Source organism: Orcinus orca, chromosome 1, assembly GCF_937001465.1.
Source record: "Orcinus orca chromosome 1, mOrcOrc1.1, whole genome shotgun sequence".
Lineage (NCBI taxonomy): Eukaryota > Metazoa > Chordata > Mammalia > Artiodactyla > Delphinidae > Orcinus > Orcinus orca.
In genome coordinates this window covers 79,106,272-79,131,576 of record NC_064559.1, presented here as the reverse complement: position 1 = coordinate 79,131,576, position 25,305 = coordinate 79,106,272, and the positions used below count along the sequence as shown (strand labels likewise).

The 25,305-nt window shown below is 43.8% G+C and overlaps 1 long non-coding RNA gene across 5 annotated transcripts in view; it reads right to left on the bottom strand.

Moving 5' to 3' along the window:
* The window catches only part of LOC125965249 (uncharacterized), a 376,884-nt gene that overhangs the window by 328,526 nt on the left and 23,053 nt on the right, over positions 1-25,305 (bottom strand). For 3 of the 5 annotated variants that reach the window (XR_007478917.1, XR_007478916.1, XR_007478915.1), the window contains exon 1: positions 23,074-23,140. The exons of the other annotated variants lie outside the window; for them this stretch is intronic. This is a non-coding gene — a long non-coding RNA (uncharacterized LOC125965249). Of the gene's footprint in view, positions 1-23,073; positions 23,141-25,305 lie in introns of those variants that run through there. 5 annotated transcript variants of the gene reach the window in all.

Genomic DNA, 25,305 nt, shown 5'->3' with positions numbered 1-25,305 from the left:
ACCCAGAGTACGATCCACCATGTGATCGGGAAACGTGTTCAAATGTGTCTCAGTTTTCGTCCCCTGGTACTCGGGTGCAACATTCCAGATGCTTTACTAACACTCTCCCCACTTGGAGAGTCAGTGCCTTTAACCTCCTGTTTGGCCCAGTTCGCAATTTCTGTGTAAGATGAACAGGAATAGGGAGAACCAATGAGAGACTAGCTGGAGGTGTCTGGACAGGCAAATTTTACTCTCATTTCCCACCAGGAAGAGGAATTAACCAAAGGCTCAGCGTGCCATGCCGGAACCACACTAGGGCCTGAAGCAATCCTGTGCTGTTGCGGCCAGCTCACAAGAGAGAGAGGTGAAGAAAGGAGCTCATGGGCACTGTAATTCACAAACTTGCAGAGTTATAAATGACAGCTATCGTCCAAAAATATATTGAAGTAAAGCTGCCAAGAGGACTTGAAAGCGGGGCAGAATTGCAGGAAACCGATTTCAGGAGGTAGACTGGAATTGCATGTAAAGCATAGGAAAAGAGGCAGAACGTCCACAATGATGCACTTGGCTAAAAAGTAGTATGCGTTGTTTCCTGAATATATTCAGGAAAAAACGCATACGCCCTTTTTGGCCAACCAAGCAAGTTTGGAAAGGAAATCTGCACTACAATGAAGTCTCACTGCCCCCCGGTCAAAAGGGCCATCTGAAAAAGTGTAAAATCCAGAAAGGCAGGACAGGCCATGGAGAACTGGGAGCCTTGTTATGCTGATGGGCGGGATGTAAATTGCCAACAGCCACTCTGGAGAAGTGTATGGTGTTTCCTGAAACATCTAAGAAACAAAGCAACAGAGCCTAGGGCACTTCCACTTATGGTCCTATAGCTTAGGGAAATTAAAATCAAAAAGACACAGCCACCCCAAAGTTTGGGACGGCTCTGTTTACAAGAACCTCATTTACGGTACAAGTTCAATATCGCAGAAAGCGAAAAATGGATAAAGAAGTTGTGGTACTTACGTACAATGCAATATCACTCAGCAATGAAATCTATGTCATCAGGCCCGTAGCAGCATAATGAGTGGATTCAGGTACGATGATTCTAAGTGAAATAAGTCACACAGAAAAAGAAACATCATAAGATATCACTAATACACAGAATGTAAACTTGGCTACACAGGAACTGAATTACAAAACAGAACAGGGTCTCAAATGTAGCAAACCAACTTATGCTTGCTTAAGGGGAAACGTGAGTTGGGGTGCTGCATAAAACCAGAGATTGAAATTAGCACAGATACCGTTCCATAAGCCAAATATGTAATAGACAAAAGCTACTCCTTGCTCAACGAAGTGGACTCAACACCCCATATTAAACGTCTAAGAATACACCTGACTAGTAAGAATCTTAAAAACTATGGATTTATAGGTCTCCGAAAGAGAATCAAGCGTGTGTACTGCGGCATAAACGCAACAGTGATAGGATTGGTGAGGTTCAGTGAGCAAATGCAGACCCTTTGAAGTCATAATGCATGGTACCCATGCCATGGGTCTCAACTCTCCAGGTTTAAGGGATTCTTCATTCAGCTAAAACATGCATGTGGAACCCAGAGTATGATCCACCGTGTGATCGGGAAACGTGTTCAAATGTGTCTTAGTTTTCGTCCCCTGGTACTCGGGTGCAACATTCCAGACGCTTTACTAACACTCTCCCCACTTGGAGAGTCAGTGCCTTTAACCTTGTGTTTGGCCCAGTTTGCAATTTCTGCGGAAAATGAACAGGAATAGGGAGAACCAATGAGACACTAGCTGGAGATGTCTGGACGGGCAAATTTAACTCTCATTTCCCACCAGGAAGAGGAATTAACCAAAGGCTCAGCGTGCCATGCCTGAACCACACTAGGGCCTGAAGCAATCGTGCCGTGTTACGGCCAGCTCACAAGAAAGCGAGTTGAAGAAAGGAGCTCAGGGGCACTGTAATTCACAAACCTGCATAGTTATAAATGACAGCTATCGTCCAAAAATATATTGAAGTAAGGCTGCCAAGAGGACTTGAAAGCGGGGCAGAATTGCAGGAAACCGATTTCAGGAAGTAGACTGGAATTGCATGTAAAGCATAGGAAAAGAGGCAGAACGTCCACAATGATGCACTTGGCCAAAAAGGGCGTATGTGTTTTTTCCTGAATATATTCAGGAAAAAACGCATACGCCCTTTTTGGCCAACCAAGCAAGCTTGCAAAGGAAATCTGCACTACAATGAAATGTCACTTCCCCCCGGACAAAAGGGCCATCTGAAAAAAGTGTAAAATCCAGAAAGGCAGGACAGGCCATGGAGAACTGGGAGCCTTGTTATGCTGATGGGCGGGATGTAAATTGCCAACAGCCACTCTGGAGAAGTGTATGGTGTTTCCTGAAACATCTAGAAAACAACGCAACAGAGCCTAGTGCACTTCCACTTATGGTCCTATAGCTTAGGGAAATTAAAATCAAAAAGACACAGCCACCCCAAAATTTGGGCCGGCTCTGTTTACAAGAACCTCGTTTACGGTACAAGTTCAATATGACAGAGAGCGAAAAATTGATAAAGAAGTTGTGGTACTTACGTACAATGCAATATCACTCAGCAATGAAATCTATGACATCAGGCCCATAGCACCATAATAAGTGGATTCAGGTACGATGATTCTAAGTGAAATAAGTCACACAGAAAAAGAAACATCATAAGATATCACTACTACAGGGAATGAAAACTTGGCTACACAGGAACTGAATTAAAAAACAGAACCGGGTCTCAAATGTAGAAAACCAACTTATGCTTGCTTAAGGGGAAAGGTGAGTTGGGGTGCTGCCTAAAACCAGAGATTGAAATTAGCACAGATACCATTCCATAAGCCAAATATGTAATAGACAAGAGCTACTCCTTGCTCAACGAAGTGGACTCAACACCCCATATTAAACGCCTAAGAATATACCTGACTAATAAGAATCTTAAAACCTATGGATTTGTATGTCTCCGAAAGAGAATCAAGCATGTGTACAGCGGAATAAATGCAGCAGTTATAGGATTGGTAAGGTTCGGTGAGCAAATGCAGACCCTTTTAAGTCATATTGCATGGTACCCATTCCATGGGTCTCAACTCTCCAGGTTTAAGGGATTCCTCTTTCCGCTAAAACATGCATGTGGAACCCAGAGTATGATCCACCGTGTGATCGGGAAACGTGTTCAAATGTGTCTCAGTTTTCGTCCCCTGGTACTTGGGTGCAACATTCCAGACGCTTTACTAAGACTCTCCCCACTTGGAGAGTCAGTGCCTTTAACCTCCTGTTTGGCCCAGTTTGCAATTTCTGCGTAAGATGAACAGGAATAGGGAGAACCAATGAGAGACTAGCTGGAGGTGTCTGGACGGGCAAATTTAACTCTCATTTCCCACCAGGAAGAGGAATTAACCAAAGGCTCAGCGTGCCATGCCGGAACCACACTAGGGCCTGAAGCAATCCTGCCGTGTTGCGGCCAGCTCACAAGAAAGCGAGTTGAAAAAAGGAGCTCAGGGGCACTGTAATTCACAAACCTGCAGAGTTATAAATGACAGGTGTCGTCCAAAAATATATTGAAGTAAGGCTGCCAAGAGGACTTGAAAGCAGGGGAGAATTGCAGGAAACTGATTTCAGGAGGTAGAGTGGAATTGCATGTAAAGCATAGGAAAAGAGGCAGAATTCCACAATGATGCACTTGGCCAAAAAGGGCGTATGCGTTTTTTCCTGAATATATTCAGGAAAAAATGCGTACGCCCTTTTTGGCCAACCAAGCAAGCTCGCAAAGGAAATCTGCACTACAATGAAGTCTCACTGCCCGCAGGAAAAAGGTACATCTGAAAAAAGTGTAAAATCCAGAAAGGCAGGACAAGCCATGGAGAACTGGGAGCCTTGTTATGCTGATGGGCGTGATGTAAATTGCCAACAGCCACTCTGGAGAAGTGTATGGTGTATCCTGAAACATCTAAAAAACAAAGCAACAGATCCTAGGGCACTTCCTCTTATGGTCCTATAGGTTAATGAAATTAAAATCAAAAAGACACAGCCACCCCAAAGTTTGGGACGGCTCTGTTTACAAGAACCTCGTTTACGGTACAAGTTCAATATCACAGAAAGCAAAAAATGGATAGAGACGTTGTGGTACTTACGTACAATGCAATATCACTCAGCAATGAAATCTATGTCATCAGGCCCATAGCAGCATAATGAGTGGATTCAGGTACGATGATTCTAAGTGAAATAAGTCACACAGAAAAAGAAACATCATAAGATATCACTAATACACGGAATGTAAACTTGGCTACACAGGAACTGAATTACAAAACAGAACATGGTCTCAGATGTAGAAAACAAACTTATGCTTGCTTAAGGGGAAAGGTGAGTTGGGGTGCTGCATAAAACCAGAGATTGAAATTAGCACAGATACCGTTCCATAAGCCAAATATATAACAGACAAGAGCTACTCTTTGCTCAACGAAGTGGAATCAACTCCCCATATTAAACGCCTAAGAATATACCTGACTAGTAAGAATCTTAAAACCTATGGATTTCTATGTCTCCGAAAGAGAATCAAGCGTGTGTACAGCGGCATAAATGCAGCAGTGATAGGATTGGTGAGGTTCGGTGAGCAAATGCAGACCCTTTGAAGTCATATTGCATGGTACCCATTCTATGGGTCTCAAATCTCCAGGTTTAAGGGATTCTTCCTTCAGCTAAAACATGCATGTGGAACCCAGAGTATGATCCACCGTGTGATCGGGAAACATGTTCAAATGTGTCTCAGTTTTCGTCCCCTGGTACTCGGGTGCAACATTCCAGACGCTTTACTAACACTCTCCCCACTTGGAGAGTCAGTGCCCTTAACATCCTGTTTGGCCCAGTTTGCAATTTCTGCGGAAAATTAACAGGAATAGGGAGAACCAATGAGAGACTAGCTAGAGGTGTCTGGACGGGCAAATTTAACTCTCATTTCCCACCAGGAAGAGGAATTAACCAAAGGCTCAGCGTGCCATGCCGGAACCACACTAGGGCCTGAAGCAATCCTGCGGTATTGCGGCCAGCTCACAAGAAAGCGAGTTGAAGAAAGGAGCTCAGGGGCACTGTAATTCACAAACCTGCAGAGTTATAAATGACAGCTATCATCCAAAAATATATTGAAGTAAGGCTGGCTAGAGCACTTGAAAGCGGGGCAGAATTGCAGGAAACCGATTGCAGGAGGTAGACTGGAGTTGCATGTAAAGCATAGGAAAAGAGGCAGAACGTCCACAATGATGCACTTGGCCAAAAAGGGCGTATGCGTTTTTTCCTGAATATATTCAGGAAAAAACGCATACGCCCTTTTTGGCCAACCAAGCAAGCTTGCAAAGGAAATCTGCACTACAATGAAGTCTCACTGACCCCCGGTCAAAAGGGCCATCTGAAAAAAGTGTAAAATCCAGAAAGGCAGGACAGGCCATGGAGAACTGGGAGCCTTGTTATGCTGATGGGCGGGATGTAAATTGCCAACAGCCACTCAGGAGAAGTGTATGGTGTTTCCTGAAACATCTAAAAAACAAAGCAACAGAGCCTAGGGCACTTCCACTTATGGTCCTATAGCTTAGGGAAATTAAAATCAAAAAGACACAGCCACCCCAAAGTTTGGGACGGCTCTGTTTACAAGAACCTCGTTTACGGTACAAATTCAATATCACAGAAAGCGAAAAATGGATAAAGACATTGTCGTACATACGTACAATGCAATATCACTCAGCAATGAATTCTATGTCATCAGGCCCGTAGCAGCATAATGAGTGGATTCAGGTACGATGATTCTAAGTGAAATAAGTCACACAGAAAAAGAAACATCATAAGATATCACTAATACACGGAATGTAAACTTGGCTACACAGTAACTGAATTACAAAACAGAACAGGGTCTCAAATGTAGAAAACCAACTTATGCTTGCTTAAGAGGAAAGGTGAGTTGGGGTGCTGCATAAAACCAGAGATTGAAATTAGCACAGATACCGTTCCATAAGCCAAACATGTAATAGACAAGAGCTACTCCTTGCTCAACGAAGTGGACTCAACACCCCATATTAAACGCCTAAGAATATACCTGACTAGTAAGAATCTTAAAACCTATGGATTTATATGTCTCCGAAAGCGAATCAAGCATGTGTACAGCGGCATAAATGCAGCAGTGATAGGATTGGTGAGTTCGGTGAGCAAATGCAGACCCTTTGAAGTCATATTGCATGGTACCCATTCCATGGGTCTCAACTCTCCAGGTTTAAGGGATTCTTCCTTCAGCTAAAACATGCATGTGGAACCCAGAGTATGATCCACCGTGTGATCGGGAAACGTGTTCAAATGTGTCTCAGTTTTCGTCCCCTGTTACTCGGCTGCAACATTCCAGACGCTTTACTAACACTCTCCCCACATGGAGAGTCAGTGCCTTTAAGCTCCTGTTTGGCCCAGTTTGCAATTTCTGCGGAAAATGAACAGGAATAGGGAGAACCAATGAGAGACCAGCTGGAGGTGTCTGGAGGGGCAAATTTAACTCTCATTTCCCACCAGGAAGAGGATTTAACCAAAGGCTCAGCGTGCCGTGGCAGAACCACACTAGGGCCTGAAGCAATACTGCAGTGTTGCGGCCAGCTCAAAAGAAAGCGAGTAGAGGATAGGAGCTCAGGGGCACTGTCATTCACAAACCTGCAGAGTTATAAATGACAGCTACTGTGCAAAAATATATTGAAGTAAGGCTGCCACGAGGACTTGAAAGCGGGGCAGAATTGCAGGAAACCGATTTCAGGAGGTAGACTGGAATTGCATGTAAAGCATAGGAAAAGAGGCAGAACGTCCACAATGATGCACTTGGCCAAAAAGTGCGTATGCGTTTTTTCCTGAATATATTCAGGAAAAAACGCATACGCCCTTTTTGGCCAACCAAGCAAGCTTGCAAAGGAAATCTGCACTACAATGAAGTCTCACTGCCCCCAGGTTAAAAGGGCCATCTGAAAAAAGTGTAAACTCCAGAAAGGCAGGACAGGCCATGGAGAACTGGGAGCCTTGTTATGCTGAAGGACGGGATGTAAATTGCCAACAGCCACTCTGGAGAAGTGTATGGTGTTTCCTGAAACATCTAAAAAACAAAGCAACAGAGCCTAGGGCACTTCCACTTATAGTCCTATAGTTTAGGGAAATTAAAATAAAAAAGACACAGCCACCCCAAAGTTTGGGCCGGCTCTGTTTACAAGAACCTCGTTTACGGTACAAGTTCAATATCACAGAAAGCGAAAAATGGATAAAGAAGTTGTGGTACTTACACACAATGCAATATCACTCGGCAATGAAATCTATGTCATCAGCCCCGTAGCAGCATAATGAGTGGATTCAGGTACGATGATTCTAAGTGAAATAAGTCACACAGAAAAAGAAACATCATAAGATATCACTAATACACGGAATGTAAACTTGGCTACACAGGAACTGAATTACAAAACAGAACAGGGTCTCAAATGTAGAAAACCAACTTATGCTTGCTTAAGGGGAAAGGTGAGTTGGGGTGCTGCATAAAACCAGATTGAAATTAGCACAGATACCGTTCCATAAGCCAAATATGTAATAGACAAGAGCTACTCCTTGCTCAACGAAGTGGACTCAACACCCCATATTAAACGCCTATCAACATACCTGACTAGTAAGAATCATAAAACCTATGGATTTATATGTCTCCGAAAGAGAATCAAGCGTGTGGACAGCGGCATAAACGCAGCACTGATATGATTGGTGAGGATCGGTGAGCAAATGCAGACCCTTTGAAGTCATGTTGCATGGTACCCATTCCATCGGTCTCAACTCTCCAGGTTTAAGGGATTCTTCCTTCAGCTAAAACACGCATGTGGAAACCAGAGTATGATCCACCGTGTTATCGGGAAACGTGTTCAAATGTGTCTCAGTTTTCGTCCCCTGGTACTCGGGTGCAACATTCCAGATGCTTTACTAACACCCTCCCCACTTGGAGAGTCAGAGCCTTTAACCTCCTGTTTGGCCCAGTTTGCAATTTCTGCGGAAAATGAACAGGAATATGGAGAACACATGAGAGACTAGCTGGAAGTGTCTGGACGGGCAAATTTAACTCTCATTTCCCACCAGGAAGAGGAATTAACCAAAGGCTCAGCGTGCCTTGCCAGAACCACATTAGGGCCTGAAGCAATCCTGCGGTGTGCTGCCAGCTCACAAGAAAGCGAGTTGAAGAAAGGAGCTCAGGGGCACTGTAATTCACAAACCTGCAGAGTTATAAATGACAGCTATCGTCCAAAAATATATTGAAGTAAGGCTGCCAAGAGGACTTGAAAGCGGGGCAGAATTGCAGGAAACTGATTTCAGGAGGTAGACTGGAGTTGCATGTAAAGCATAGGAAAAGAGGCAGAACGTCCACAATGATGCACTTGGCAAAAATTGCGTATACGTTTTTTCCTGAATATATTTAGGAAAAAATGCATACGCACTTTTTGGCCAACCAAGCAAGCTTGCAAAGGAAATCTGCACTACAATGAAGTCTCACTGCCCCCCAGTCAAAAGGGCCACCTGAAAAAAGTGTAAACTCCAGAAAGGCAGGACAGGCCATGGAGAACTGGGAGCCTTGTTATGCTGATGGGCGGGATGTAAATTGCCAACAGCCACTCTGGAGAAGTGTATGGTGTTTCCTGTAACATCTACAAAACAAAGCAACAGAGCCTAGGGCACTTCCACTTATGGTCCTATAGCTTTGGGAAATTAAACTCAAAAAGACACAGCCACCCCAAAGTTTGGGCCGGCTCTGTTTACAAGAACCTCGTTTACGGTACAAGTTCAATATCACAGAAAGCGAAAAATGGATAAAGAAGTTGTGGTACTTACGTACAATGAAATATCACTCAGCAATGAAATCTATGTCATCAGGCCCGTAGCAGCATAATGAGTGGATTCAGGTACGATGATTCTAAGTGAAATAAGTCACACAGAAAAAGAAACATCTTAAGATATCACTACTACACGGAATGTAAACTTGGCTACACAGGAACTGAATTACAAAACAGAACAGGGTCTCAAATGTAGAAAACCAACTTATGCTTGCTTAAGGGGAAAGGTGAGTTGGGGTGCTGCATAAAACCAGAGATTGAAATTAGCACAGATACCGTTCCATAAGCCAAATATATAATAGACGAGAGCTACTCCTTGCTCAACGAAGTTGACTCAACACCCCATATTAAACGCCTAAGAATATACCTGACTAGTAAGAATCTTAAAACCTATGTATTTAAATGTCTCCGAAAGAGAATCAAGCGTGTGTACAGTAGCATAAATGCAGCAGTGATAGGATTGGTGAGGTTCGGTGAGCAAATGCAGACCCTTTGAAGTCATATTGCATGGTACCCATTCCATGGGTCTCAACTCTCCAGGTTTAAGGGATTCTTCCTTCAGCTAAAACATGCATGTGGAACCCAGAGTATGATACACCGTGTGATCGGGAAACGTGTTCAAATGTGTCTCAGTTTTCCTCCCCTGGTACTCGGGTGCAACATTCCAGACACTTTACTAACACTCTCCCCACTTGGAGAGTCAGGGCATTTAACCTCCTGTTTGGCCCAGTTTGCAATTTCTGCAGAAGATGTACAGGAATAGGGAGAACCAATGAGAGACTAGCTGGAGGTGTCTGGACAGGCAAATTTAACTCTCATTTCCCACCAGGAAGAGGAATTAACCAAAGGCTCAGCGTGCCGTGCCGGAACCACACTAGGGCCTGAAGCAATCCTGCGCTGTTGCGGCCAGCTCACAAGAAAGCGAGTTGAAGAAAGGTGCTCAGGGGCACTGTCATTCACAAACCTGCAGAGTTATAAATGACAGCTATCGTCCAAAAATATATTGAAGTAAGGCTGCCAAGAGGACTTGAAAGCGGGGCAGAATTGCAGGAAACCGATTTCAGGAGTTAGACTGGAATTGCATGTAAAGCATAGGAAAAGAGGCAGATCGTCCACAATGATGCACTTGGCCAAAATGGGCGTATGCGTTTTTTCCTGAATATATTCAGGAAAAAACACATACGCCCTTTTTGGCCAACCAAGCAAGCTTGCAAAGGAAATCTGCACTACAATGAAGTCTCACTGCCCCCCGGTCAAAAGGGCCATCTGAAAAAAGTGTAAAATCCAGAAAGACAGGACAGGCCATGGAGAACTGGGAGCCTTGTTATGCTGATGGGCGGGATGTAAATTGCCAACAGCCACTCTGGAGAAGTGTATGGTGTTTCCTGAAACATCTAAAAAACAAAGCAACAGAGCCTAGGGCACTTCCACTTATGGTCCTATAGTTTAGGGAAATTAAAATCAAAAAGACACAGCCAACCCAAAGTTTGGGACGGCTCTGTTTACAAAAACCTCGTTTACGGTACAAGTTCAATATCACAGAAAGCGAAAAATGGATAAAGAAGTTGTGGTACTTACGTACAATGCAATATCACTCAGCAATGAAATCTATGTCATCAGGCCCGAAGCAGCATAATGAGTGGATTCAGGTACGATGATTCTAAGTGAAATAAGTCACACAGAAAAAGAAACATCATAAGATATCACTACTACATGGAATGTAAACTTGGCTACACAGGAACTGAATTACAAAACAGAACAGGGTCTCAAAGGTAGAAAACCAACTTATGCTTGCTTAAGGGGAAAGGTGAGTTGGGGTGCTACAGAAAACCAGAGATTGAAATTAGCACAGATACCGTTCCATAAGCCAAATATGTAATAGACAAGAGCTACTCCTTGCTCAACGAAGTGGACTCAACACCCCATATTAAACGCCTAAGAATATACCTGACTAGTAAGAATCTTAAAACCTATGGATTTATATGTCTCCGAAAGAGAATCAAGCGTGTGTACAGCGGCATAAACGCAGCAGTGATAGGATTGGTGAGGTTCGGTGAGCAAATGCAGACCCTTTGAAGTCATATTGCATGGTACCCATTCCATGGGTCTCAACTCTCCAGGTTTAAGGGATTCTTCCTTCAGCTAAAACATGCATGTGGAACCCAGAGTATGATCCACCGTATGATCGGGAAACGTGTTCAAATGTGTCTCAGTTTTCATCCCCTGGTACTCGGGTGCAACATTCCAGACGCTTTACTAACACTCTCCCCACTTGGAGAGTCAGTGCCTTTAACCTCCTGTTTGGCCCAGTTTGCAAATTCTGCGGAAAATGAACAGGAATAGGGAGAACCAATGAGAGACTAGCTGGAGGTGTCTGGACGGGCAAATTTAACTCTCATTTCCCACCAGGAAGAGGAATTAACCAAAGGCTCAGTGTGCCATGCCAGAACCACACTAGGGCCTGAAGCAATCCTGCGGTGTTGCGGCCAGCTCACAGAAAGCGAGTTGAAGAAAGGAGCTCAGGGGCACTGTCATTCACAAAACTGCAGAGTTATAAATGACAGCTATCGTCCAAAAATATATTGAAGTAAGGCTGCCAAGAGGACTTGAAAGCGGGGCAGAATTGCAGGAAACCGATTTCAGGAGGTAGACTGGATTTGCATGTAAAGCATAGGAAAAGAGGCAGAACGTCCACAATGATGCACTTGGCCAAAAAGTGTGTATGGTTTTTTCCTGAATGTATTCAGGGAAAAACGCATACGCCGTTTTTGGCCAACCAAGCAAGCTTGCAAAGGAAATCTGCACTACAATGAAGTCTCACTGCCCCCCAGTCAAAAGGGCCATCTGAAAAAAGTGTAAAATCCAGAAAGGCAGGACAGGCCATGGAGAACTGGGAGCCTTGTTATGCTGTTGGGTGGGATGTAAATTGCCAACAGCCACTCTGGAGAAGTGTATGGTGTTTCCTGAAACATCTACAAAACAAAGCAACAGAGCCTAGGGCACTTCCACTTATGGTCCTATAGCTCAGGGAAATTAAAATCAAAAAGACACAGCCACCCCAAATTTTGGGATGGCTCTGTTTACAAGAACCTCGTTTACGGTACAAGTTCAATATCACAGAAAGTGAAAAATGGATAAAGAATTTGTGGTCCTTATGTACAATGCAATATCACTCAGCAATGAAATCTATGTCATCAGGCCCATAGCAGCATAATGAGTGGATTCAGGTACGATGATTCTAAGTGAAATAAGTCACACAGAAAAAGAAACATCATAACACATCACTACTACACGGAATGTAAACTTGGCTACACAGGAACTGAATTACAAAACAGAACAGGGTCTCAAATGTAGAAAACCAACTTATGCTTGCTTAAGGGGAAAGGTGAGTTGGGGTGCTGCATAAAACCAGAGATTGAAATTAGCACAGATACCGTTCCATAAGCCAAATATGTAATAGACAAGAGCTACTCCTTGCTCAACGAAGTGGACTCAACACCCCATATTAAACGCCTAAGAATATACCTGACTAGTAAGAATCTTAAAACCTATGGATTTATATGTCTCTGAAAGAGAATCAAGCGTGTGTACAGCCGCATAAACGCAGCAGTGATAGGATTGGTGAGGTCCGGTGAGCAAATGCAGACCCTTTGAAGTCATATTGCATGGTACACATTCCATGGGTCTCAACTCTCCAGGTTTAAGGGATTCTTCCATCAGCTAAAACATGCATGTGGAACCCAGAGTATGATCCACCGTGGAATCGGGAAACGTGTTCAAATGTGTCTCAGTTTTCGTCCCCTGGTACTCGGGTGCAACATTCCAGACGCTTTACTAACACTCTCCCCACTTGGAGAGTCAGTGCCTTTAACCTCCTGTTTGGCCCAGTTTGTAATTTCTGCGGAAAATGAACAGGAATAGGGAGAACCAATGAGAGACTAGCTGGAGGTGTCTGGACGGGCAAATTTAACTCTCATTTCCCACCAGGAAGAGGAATTAACCAAAGGCTCAGCGTGCCGTGCCGGAACCACCCTAGGGTCTGAAGCAATCTTGCGGTGTTGCGGCCAGCTCACAAGAAAGCGAGTTGAAGAAAGGAGCTCAGGGGCACTGTAATTCACAAACCTGCAGAGTTATAAATAAAAGCTATCGTCCAAATATATGTTGATGTAAGCCTGCCAAGAGGACTTGAAAGCGGGGCAGAATTGCAGGAAACCGATTTCAGGAGGTAGACTGGAATTGCATGTAAAGCATAGGAAAAGAGGCAGAACGTCCACAATGATGCACTTGGCCAAAAAGGGCATATGCGTTTCTTCCTGAATATATTCAGGAAGAAACGCATACGCACTTTTTGGCCAACCAAGCAAGCTTGCAAAGGAAATGTGCACTACAATGAAGTCTCACTGCCCCCCGGTCAAAAGGGCCATCTGAAAAAAGTGTAAAATCCAGAAAGGCAGGACAGGCCATGGAGAACTGGGAGCCTTGTTATGCTGATGGGCGGGCTGTAAATTGCCAACAGCCACTCTGGAGAAGTGTATGGTGTTTCCTGAAACATCTAAAAAACCAAGCAACAGAGCCTACGGCAATTCCAGTTATGGTCCTATAGCTTAGGGAAATTAAAATAAAAAAGACACAGCCACCCCAAAGTTTGGGACGGCTCTGTTTACAACAACCTCATTTACGGTACAAGTTCAATATCACAGAAAGCGAAAAATGGATAAAGACGTTGTGGTACTTACGTACAAAGCAATATGACTCAGCAATGAAATTTATCTCATCAGGCCCGTAGCAGCATAATCAGTGGATTCAGTTACAATGATTCTAAGTGAAATAAGTCACACAGAAAAAGAAACATCACGAGATATCACTACTACACGGAATGTAAACTTGGCTACACAGGAACTGAATTACAAAACAGAACAGGGTCTCAAATGTCGAGAACCAATGTATGCTTGCTTAAGGGGAAAGGTGAGTTGGAGTGCTGTATAAAACCAGAGATTGAAATTAGCACAGGTACCGTTCCATAAGCCAAATATGTAATAGACAAGAGCTACTCCTTGCTCAACGAAGTGGACTCAAGACGCCATATTAAACGCCTAAGAATATACCTGACTAGTAAGAACCTTAAAACCTATGGATTTATATGTCTCCGAAAGAGAATCAAGCGTGTGTTCAGTGGCATAAATGCAGCAGTGATAGGACTGGTGAGGTTCGGTGAGCAAATGCAGACCCTTTGAAGTCATATTGCATGGAACCCATTCCATGGGTCTCAACTCTCCAGGTTTAAGGGATTCTTCCTTCAGCTAAAACATGCATGTGGAACCCAGAGTACGATCCACCGTGTGATCGGGAAACGTGTTCAAATGTGTCTCAGTTTTCGTCCCCTGGTACTCAGGTGCAACATTCCAGATGCTTTACTAACACTCTCCCCACTTGGAGAGTCAGTGCCTTTAACCTCCTGTTTGGCCCAGTTCGCAATTTCTGTGTAAGATGAACAGGAATAGGGAGAACCAATGAGAGACTAGCTGGAGGTGTCTGGACAGGCAAATTTTACTCTCATTTCCCACCAGGAAGAGGAATTAACCAAAGGCTCAGCGTGCCATGCCGGAACCACACTAGGGCCTGAAGCAATCCTGTGCTGTTGCGGCCAGCTCACAAGAGAGAGAGGTGAAGAAAGGAGCTCATGGGCACTGTAATTCACAAACTTGCAGAGTTATAAATGACAGCTATCGTCCAAAAATATATTGAAGTAAAGCTGCCAAGAGGACTTGAAAGCGGGGCAGAATTGCAGGAAACCGATTTCAGGAGGTAGACTGGAATTGCATGTAAAGCATAGGAAAAGAGGCAGAACGTCCACAATGATGCACTTGGCTAAAAAGGAGTATGCGTTGTTTCCTGAATATATTCAGGAAAAAACGCATACGCCCTTTTTGGCCAACCAAGCAAGTTTGGAAAGGAAATCTGCACTACAATGAAGTCTCACTGCCCCCCGGTCAAAAGGGCCATCTGAAAAAGTGTAAAATCCAGAAAGGCAGGACAGGCCATGGAGAACTGGGAGCCTTGTTATGCTGATGGGCGGGATGTAAATTGCCAACAGCCACTCTGGAGAAGTGTATGGTGTTTCCTGAAACATCTAAAAAACAAAGCAACAGAGCCTAGAGCACTTCCACTTATGGTCCTATAGCTTAGGGAAATTAAAATAAAAAGACACAGCCACCCCAAACTTTGGGACGGCTCTGTTTACAAGAACCTCGTTTACGGTACAAGTTCAATATCACAGAAAGCGAAAAATGGATAAAGACGTTGTGGTATTTACGTAAAATGAAATATCACTCAGCAATGAAATCTATGTCATCAGGCCCATAGCAGCATAATGAGTGGATTCAGGTACGATGATTCTAAGTGAAAAAAGTCACACAGAAAAAGAAACATCATAAGATATCACTACTACACGGAATGTAAACTTGGCTACACAGGAACTGAATTACAAAACAGAACAGGGTCTCAAATGTAGAAAACCAACTTATGCTTGCTTAAGGGGAAAGGTCAGTTGGGGTGCTGCATAAAACCAGAGATTGAAATTAGCACAGATACCATTCCATAAGCCAAATATGTAATAGACAAGAGCTACTCCTTGCTCAACGAAGTGGACTCAACACCCCATATTAAACGCCTAAGAATATACCTGACTAGTAAGAATCTTAAATCCTATGGATTTATATGTCTCTGAAAGAGAATCAAGCGTGTGTACAGCGGCATAAACGCAGCAGTCATAGGATTGGTGAGGTTCGGTGAGCAAATGCAGACCCTTTGAAGTCATATTGCATGGTACCCATTCCATGGGTCTCAACTCTCCAGCTTTAAGGGATTCTTCCTTCAGCTAAAACATGCATGTGGAACCCAGAGTATGATCCACCGTGTGATCGGGAAACGTGTTCAAATGTGTCTCAGTTTTCGTCCCCTTGTACTTGGGTGCAACATTCCAGACGCTTTAGTAACACTCTGCCCACTTGGAGAGTCACTGCCTTTAACCTCCTGTTTGGCCAGTTTGCAATTTCTGCGGAAAATGAACACGAACAGGGAGAACAAATGAGAGACTAGCTGCAGGTGTCTGGACGGGCAAATTTAACTCCCATTTCCCACCAGGAAGAGGAATTAACCAAAGGCTCAGCGTGCCACACCGGAACAACACTAGGTCCTGAAGCAATCCTGCAGTGTTGAGGCCAGCTCACAAGAAAGCGAGTTGAAGAAAGGAGCTCAGGGGCACTGTCATTCACAAACCTGCAGAGTTATAAATGATAGCTATTGTCCAGAAATATATTGAAGTAAGGCTGCCAAGAGGACGTGAAAGCGGGGCAGAATTGCAGGAAACCGATTTCAGGAGGTAGACTGGAATTGCAGGTAAAGCATAGGAAAAGAGGCAGAACGTCCACAATGATGCACTGGGCCAAAAAGTGCGTATGCGTTTTTTCCTCAGGAAAAAACGCATACGCACTTTTTGGCCAACCAAGCAAGCTTGCAAAGGAAATCTGCACTACAATGAAGTCTCACTGCCCCCCAGTCAAAAGGGCAATCTGAAAAATGTGTAAAATCCAGAAAGGCAGGACAGGCCATGGAGAACTGGGAGCCTTGTTATGCTGATGGGCGGGATGTAAATTGCCAACAGCCACTCTGGAGAAGTGTATGGTGTTTCCTGAAACATCTAAAAAACAAAGCAACAGAGCCTAGGGCACTTCCACTTATGGTCCTATAGCTTTGGGAAATTAAAATCAAAAAGACACAGCCACCCCAATGTTTGGGACGGCTCTGTTTACAAGAACCTCGTTTACTGGACAAGTTCAATATCACAGAAAGCGAAAAATGGATAAAGAAGTTGTGGTACTTACCTACAATGCAATATCACTCAGCAATGAAATCTATGTCATCAGGCCCGTAGCAGCATCATGAGTGGATTCAGGTACAATGATTCTAAGTAAAATAAATCACACAGAAAAAGAAACATCATAAGATATCACTACTACACGGAATGTAAACTTGGCTACACAGGAACTGAATTACAAAACAGAACAGGGTCTCAAATGTAGAAAACCAACTTATGCTTGCTTAAGGGGAAATGTGAGTTGGGGTGCTGCATAAAACCAGAGACTGAAATGAGCACAGATACCGTTCCATAAGCCAAATATGTAATAGGCAAGAGCTACTCCTTGCTCAACGAAGTGGACTCAACACCCAATATTAAACGCCTAAGAATATACCTGACTAGTAAGAATCTTAAAACCTATGGATTTATATGTCTCCGAAAGAGAATCAAGCGTGTGTACAGTGGCATAAACGCAGCAGTGATAGGATTGGTGAGGTTCGGTGAGCAAATGCAGACCCTTTGAAGTCATATTGCATGGTACCCATTCCATGGGTCTCAACTTTCCAGGTTTAAGGGATTCTTCCTTCAGCTAAAACATGCATGTGGAATCCAGAGTATGATCCACCATGTGATCGGGAAACGTGTTCAAATGTGTCTCAGTTTTCGTCCCCTGGTACTCGGGTGCAACATTCCAGACACTTTACTAACACTCTCCCCACATGGAGAGTCAGTGCCTTTAACATCCTATTTGGCCCAGGTTGCAATTTCTGCGGAAAATGAACAGGAATAGGGAGAACCAATGAGAGACTAGCTGGAGGTGTCTGGATGGGCAAATTTAACTCTCATTTCCCACCAGGAAGAGGAATTAACCAAAGGCTCAGCGTGCCATGCCGGAACCACACTAGGGCCTGAAGCAATCCTGCGGTGTTGCGGCCAGCTCACAAGAAAGCGAGTTGTAGAAAGGAGCTCAGTGGCACCGTAATTCACAAACCTGCAGAGTTATAAATGACAGCTATCGTCCAAAATTTTATTGAAGTAAGGCTGCCAAGAGGACTTGAATGCGGGCAGAATTGCAGGAAACCGATTTCGGGAGGTAGACTGGAATAGCATGTAAAGCATAGGAAAAGAGGCAGAACGTCCACAATGATGCACTTGGCCAAAAAGGGCGTATGGTTTTTCCTGAATATATTCAGGAAAAATCGCATACGCCCTTATTGGCCAACCAAGCAAGCTTGCAAAGGAAATCTGCACTACAATGAAGTCTCACTGACCCCAGGTCAAAAGGGCCATCTGAAATAAGTGTAAAATCCAGAAAGGCAGGACAGGCCATGGAGAACTGGGAGACTTGTTATGCTGATGGGTGGGATGTAAATTGCCAACAGCCACTCTGGAGAAGTGTATGGTGTTTCCTGAAACATCTAAAAAACAAACCAACAGAGCCTAGGGCACTTGCACTTATGGTCCTATAGCTTACGGAAATTAAAATCAAAAAGACACAGCCACACCAAAGTTTGGGCCGGCTCTGTTTACAAGAACCTCGTTTATGGTACAACTTCAATATCACAGAAAGCGAAAAATGGATAAAGACGTTGTGGTACTTACGTACAATGCAATATCACTCAGCAATGAAATCTATGTCATCAGGCCCATAGCAGCATAATGAGTGGATTCAGGTACGATGATTCTAAGTGAAATAAGTCACACAGAAAAAGAAACATCATAAGATATCACTACTACACGGAATGTAAACTTGGCTACACAGGAACTGAATTACAAAACAGAACAGGGTCTCAAATGTAGAAAACCAACTTATGCTTGCTTAAGGGGAAAGGTGAGTTGGGGTGCTGCATAAAACCAGAGACTGAAATGAGCACAGATACCGTTCCATAAGCCAAATATGTAATAGACAAGAGATACTCCTTGCTGAACGAAGTGACTAAACACCCCATATTAAACGCCTAAGAATATACCTGACTAGTAAGAATCTTAAAACCTATGGATTTATATGTCTCCGAAAGAGAATCAAGCGTGTGTACAGCGGCATAAACGCAGCAGTGATAGGATTGGTGAGGTTCGGTGAGCAAATGCAGACCCTTTGAAGTCATATTGCATGGTACCCATTCCATGGGTCTCAACTCTCCAGCTTTAAGGGATTCTTCCTTCAGCTAAAACATGCATGTGGAACCCAGAGTATGATCCACATTGTGATCGGGAAACGTGTTCAAATGTGTCTCAGTTATCGTCCCCTGGTACTCCGGTGAAACATTCCAGACGCTTTACTAACACTCTCCCCACTTCGAGAGTCAGTGCCTTTAACCTCCTGTTTGGCCCAGTTTGCAATTTCTGCAGAAAATGAACAGGAATAGGGAGAACCAATGAGAGACTAGCTGGAGGTGTCTGGACGGGCAAATTTAACTCTCATTTCCCACCAGGAAGAGGAATTAACCAAAGGCTCAGCATGGCATGCCAGAACCACACTAGGGCCTGAAGCAATCCTGCAGTGTTGCGACCAGCTCACAAGAAAGTGAGTTGAAGAAAGGAGCTCAGGGGCAGTGTAATTGACAAACCTGCAGAGTTATAAATGACAGCTATCGTCCAACAATATATTGAAGTAAGGCTGCCAAGAGGACTTGAAAGCGGGGCAGAATTGCAGGAAACCGATTTCAGGAGGTAGACTGGAAATGCATGTGAAGCATAGGAAAAGAGGCAGAACGTCCACAATGATGCACTTGCCAAAAAGGGCGTATGCGTTTTTTCCTCAGGAAAAAACGCATATGCCCTTTTTGGTCAACCAAGCAAGCTTGCAAAGGAAATCTGCACTACAATGAAGTCTCACTGCCCCCGGTATAAAGGCACATCTGAAAAAAGTGTAAAATCCAGAAAGGCAGGACAGGCTATGGAGAACTGGGAGCCTTGTTATGCTGATGGGCGGGATGTAAATTGACAACAGCCACTCTGGAGAAGTGTATGGTGTTTCCTGAAACATCTAAAAAACAAAGCAATAGAGACTAGGGCACTTCCACTTATGGTCTTATAGCATAGGGAAATTAAAATAAAAAAGACACAGCAACCCCAAAGTTTGGGACGGCTCTGTTTACAAGACTCTCGTTTACGGTACAAGTACAATATCACAGAAAGCGAACAATGGATAAAGACGTTGTGGTACTTACGTACAATGCAATATCACTCAGCAATGAAATCTATGTCATCAGGCCCGTAGCAGCATAATGAGTGGATTCAGGTATGATGATTCTAAGTGAAATAAGTCACACAGAAAAAGAAACATGATAAGATATCACTAATACACGGAATGTAAACTTGGCTACACAGGAACTGAATTACAAAACAGAACAGGGTCTCAAATGTAGAAAACCAACTTATGCTTGCTTAAGGGGAAAGGTGAGTTGGGGTGCTGCATAAAACCAGAGATTGAAATTAGCACAGATACCGTTCCATAAGCCAAATATGTAATAGACAAGAGTTACTCCTTGCTCAACAAAATGGACTCAACACCCCATATTAAACGCCTAAGAATATACCTGACTAGTAAGAATCTTAAAACCTATGGATTTATATGTCTCTGAAAGAGAATCAAGCGTGTGTACAGCGGCATAAACGCAGCAGTGATAGGATTGGTGAGGTTCGGTGAGCAAATGCAGACCCTTTGAAGTCATATTGCATGGTACCCATTGCATGGGTCTCAACTCTCCAGGTTTAAGGGATTCTTCCTTCAGCTAAAACATGCATGTCGAACCCAGAGTATGATCCACTGTGTGATCGGGAAACGTGTTCAAAAGTGTCTCAGTTTTCGTCCCCTGGTACTCGGGTGCAACATTCCAGATGCTTTACTAACACTCTCCCCAGTTGGAGAGTCAGTGCCTTTAACATCCTGTTTGGCCCAGTTTGCAATTTTTGCGGAAGATGAACAGGAATAGGGAGAACCAATGAGAGACTAGCTGGAGGTGTCTGGACGGGCAAATTTAACTCTCATTTCCCACCAGGAAGAGGAATTAATCAAAGGCTCAGCGTGCCGTTCCGGAAACACAGTAGGGCCTGAAGCAATCCTGCGGTGTTGAGGCCAGCTCACAGGAAAGCGAGTTGAAGAAAGGAGCTCAGGGGCACTGTCATTCACAAACCTGCAGAGTTATAAATGACAGCTATCGTCCAAAAATATATTGAAGTAAGGCTGCCAAGAGGACTTGAAAGCGGGGCAGAATTGCAGGAAACCGATTTCAGGAGGTAGACTGGAATTGCATGTAAAGCATAGGAAAAGAGGCAGAACGTCCACAATGATGCACTTGGCCAAAAAGGGCGTATGCGTTTTTTCCTGAATATATTCAGGAAAAAACGCATACGCCCTTTTTGGCCAACCAAGCAAGCTTGCAAAGGAAATCTGCACTACAATGTAGTCCCACTGCCCCCCGGTCAAAAGGGCCATCTGAAAAACGTGTAAAATCCAGAAAGGCAGGGCAGGCTATGGAGAACTGGGAGCCTTGTTATGCTGATGGGCGGGATGTAAATTGCCAACAGCTTCTCTGGAGAAGTGTATGGTGTTTCCTGAAACATCCAAAAAACAAAGCAACAGAGCCTAGGGAACTTCCTATTATGGTCCTATAGTTTAGGGAAATTAAAATAAAAAAGACACAGCCACCTCAAAGTTTGGGATGCCTCTGTTTACAAGAACCTCGTTTACGGTACAAGTTCAATATCGCAGAAAGCGAAAAATGGATAAAGATGTTGTGTTACTTACGTACAATGCAATATCACTCAGCAATGAAATCTATGTCATCAGGCCCGTAGCAGCATAATGCGTGGATTCTGGTACGATGATTGTAAGTGAAATAAGTCACACAGAAAAAGAAACATCATAAGATATCACTACTACACGGAATGTAAACTTGGCTACACAGGAACTGAATTACAAAACAGAACAGGGTCTCAAATGAAGAAAACGAACTTTTGCTTGCTTAAGGGGAAAGGTGAGTTGGGGTGCTGCATAAAACCAGAGATTGAAATTAGCACAGATACCGTTCCATAAACCAAATATGTAATAGACAACAGCTACTCCTTGCTCAACGAAGTGGACTCAACACCCCAGATTAAACGCCTAAGAATATACCTGACTAGTAAGAATCTTAAAACCTATGGATTTATATGTCTCTGAAAGAGAATCAAGTGTGTGTACAGCGGCATTTACGCAGCAGTGATAGGATTGGTGAGGTTCGGTGAGCAAATGCAGACCCTTTGAAGTCATATTGCATGGTACCCATTCCATGGGTCTCAACTCTCCAGGTTTAAGGGATTCTTCCTTCAGCTAAAACATGCATGTCGAACCCAGAGTATGATCCACCGTGTGATCGGGAAACGTGTTCAAATATGTCTCAGTTTTCGTCCCCTGGTACTCGGGTGCAACATTCCAGACGCTTTACTAACACTCTCCCCACTTGGAGAGTCAGTGCCTTTAACCTCCTGTTTGGCCCAGTTTGCAATTTCTGCGGGAAATGAACAGGAATAGGGAGAACCAATGAGAGACTAGCTGGAGGTGTCTGGATGGGCAAATTTAACTCTCATTTCCCACCAGGAAGAGGAATTAACCAAAGGCTCAGCGTGCCGTGCTGGAACCACACTAGGGCCTGAAGCAATCCTGCGGTGTTGCGGCCAGCTCACAAGAAAGCGAGTTGAAGAAAGGAGCTCAGGGGCACTGTCATTCACAAACCTGCAGAGTTCTAAATGACAGCTATCGTCCAAAAATATATTGAAGTAAGGCTGCCAAGAGGACTTGAAAGAGGGGCAGAATTGCAGGAAACCGATTTCAGGAAGTACAATGGAATTGCATATAAAGCATAGGAAAAGAGGCAGAACGTCCACAATGATGCACTTGGCCAAAAAGGGTGTATGCGTTTATTCCTGAATATATTCAGGAAAAAACGCCTACGCCCTTTTTGGCCAAAGAGCAAGCTTGCAAAGGAAATCTGCACTACAATGAAGTCTCACTTCCCCCTGGTCAAAACGTCAATCTGAAAAAAGTGTAAAATCCAGAAAGGCAGGACAGGCCGTGGAGAACTGGGAGCCTTGTTATGCTGATGGGCGGGATGTAAATTGCCAACACGCACTATGGAGAACACTATGGTGTTTCCTGAAACATCTAAAAACAAAGCAACAGAGCCTAGGGCACTTCCACTTATGGTCCTATAGCTTAGGGTAATTAAAGTCAAAAAGACACAGCCATCCTAAAGTTTGGGACGGCTCTGTTTACAAAAACCTCGTTTACGGTACAAGTTCAATATCACAGACAGCGAAAAATGCATAAAGAAGTTGTGGTACTTACGTACAATGCAGTATCACTCAGCAATGAAATCTATGTCATCAGGCCCATAGCAGCATAATGAGTGGATGCACGTATGATGATTCTAAGTGAAATAAGTCACACAGAAAAAGGAACATCATAAGATATCACTACTACACAGAATGTAAACTTGGCTACACAGGAACTGAATTACAAAACAGAACAGGGTTTCAAATGTAGAAAACCAACTTATGCTTGCTTAAGGGGAATGGTGAGTTGGGGTTCTGCATGAAACCAGAGATTGAAATTGGCACAGATACCATTCCAGAAGCCACATATGTAACAGACTAGAGCTACTCCTTGCTCAACGAAGTGGACTCAACACGCTATACTAAACGCCTAAGAATATACCTGACTAGTAAGAATCTTAAAACCTATGGATTTATATGTCTCCGAAAGAGAATCAAGCGTGTGTACAGCGGCATAAACGCAGCAGTGATAGGATTGGTGAGGTTTGGTGAGCAAATGCAGACCATTTGAAGTCATATTGCATGGTACCCATTCCATGGGTCTCAACTCTCCAGGTTTTAGGGATTCTTCCTTCAGCTAAAACATGCATGTGGAACCCAGAGTATGATCCACCGTGTGATCGGGAAACGTGTTCAAATGTGTCTCAGTTTCCGTCCCCTGGTACTTGGGTGCAACTTTCCAGGCGCTTTACTAACACTCTCCCCACTTGGAGAGTCAGTGCCTTTAACCTCCTGTTTGGCCCAGTTTGCAATTTCTGCGGAAGATGAACAGGAATAGGGAGAACCAATGAGAGACTAGCTGGAGGTGTCTGGACGGGCAAATTTAACTCTCATTTCCCACCAGGAAGAGGAATTAACCAAAGGCTCAGCGTGCCGTGCCGGAACCACACTAGGGACTGAAGCAATCCTGCGGTGTTGCGGCCAGCTCACAAGAAAGCGAGTTGAAGAAAGGAGCTCAGGGGCACTGTCATTCACAAACCTGCAGAGTTATAAATGACAGCTATCGTCCAAAAATATATTGAAGTAAGGCTGCCAAGAGGACTTGAAAGCGGGGCAGAATTGCAGGAAACCGATTTCAGGAGGTAGACTGGAATTGCATGTAAAGCATAGGAAAAGAGGCAGAACGTCCACAATGATGCACTTGGCCAAAAAGGGCGTATGCGTTTTTTCCTGAATATATTCAGGAAAAAACGCATACGCCCTTTTTGGCCAACCAAGCAAGCTTGCAAAGGAAATCTGCACTACAATGAAGTCTCACTGTCCCCTGTCAAAAGGGCCATCTGAAAAAAGTGTAAAATCCAGAAAGGCAGGACAGGCTATGGAGAACTGGGAGCCTTGTTATGCTGATGGGCGGGATGTAAATTGCCAACAGCCACTCTGGAGAAGTGTATGGTGTTTCCTGAAACATCTAAAAAACAAAGCAACAGAGCCTAGGGCACTTCCACTTATGGTCCTATAGCTTAGGGAAATTAAAATCAAAAAGACACAGCCACCCCAAAGTTTGGGCCGGCTCTGTTTACAAGAACCTCGTTTACGGTACAAGTTCAATATCACAGAAAGCGATAAATGGATAAAGAAGTTGTGGTACTTACGTACAATGAAATATCACTCAGCAATGAAATCTATGTCATCAGGCCCGTAGCAACATAATGAGTGGATTCAGGTACGATGATTCTAAGTGAAATAAATCACAGAGAATAAGAAACATCATAAGATATCACTACTACACGGAATGTAAACTTGGCTACACAGGAACTGAATTACAAAACAGAACAGGGTCTCAAATGTAGAAAACCAACTTATGCTTGCTTAAGGGGAAAGGTGAGTTGGGGTGCTGCATAAAACCAGAGATTGAAATTAGCACAGATACCGTTCCATAAGCCAAATATATAATAGACAAGAGCTACTCCTTGCTCAACGAAGTGGACTCAACACCCCATATTAAACGCCTAAGAATATACCTGACTAGTAAGAATCTTAAAACCTATGGATTTAAATGTTTCCGAAAGAGAATCAAGCGTGTGTACAGCGGCATAAATGCAGCAGTGATAGGATTGGTGAGGTTCGGTGAGCAAATGCAGACCCTTTGAAGTCATATTGCATGGTACCCATTCCATGGGTCTCAACTCTCCAGGATTAAGGGATTCTTCCTTCAGCTAAAACATGCATGTGGAACCCAGAGTATGATCCACCGTGTGATCGGGAAACGTGTTCAAATGTGTCTCAGTTTTCCTCCCCTGG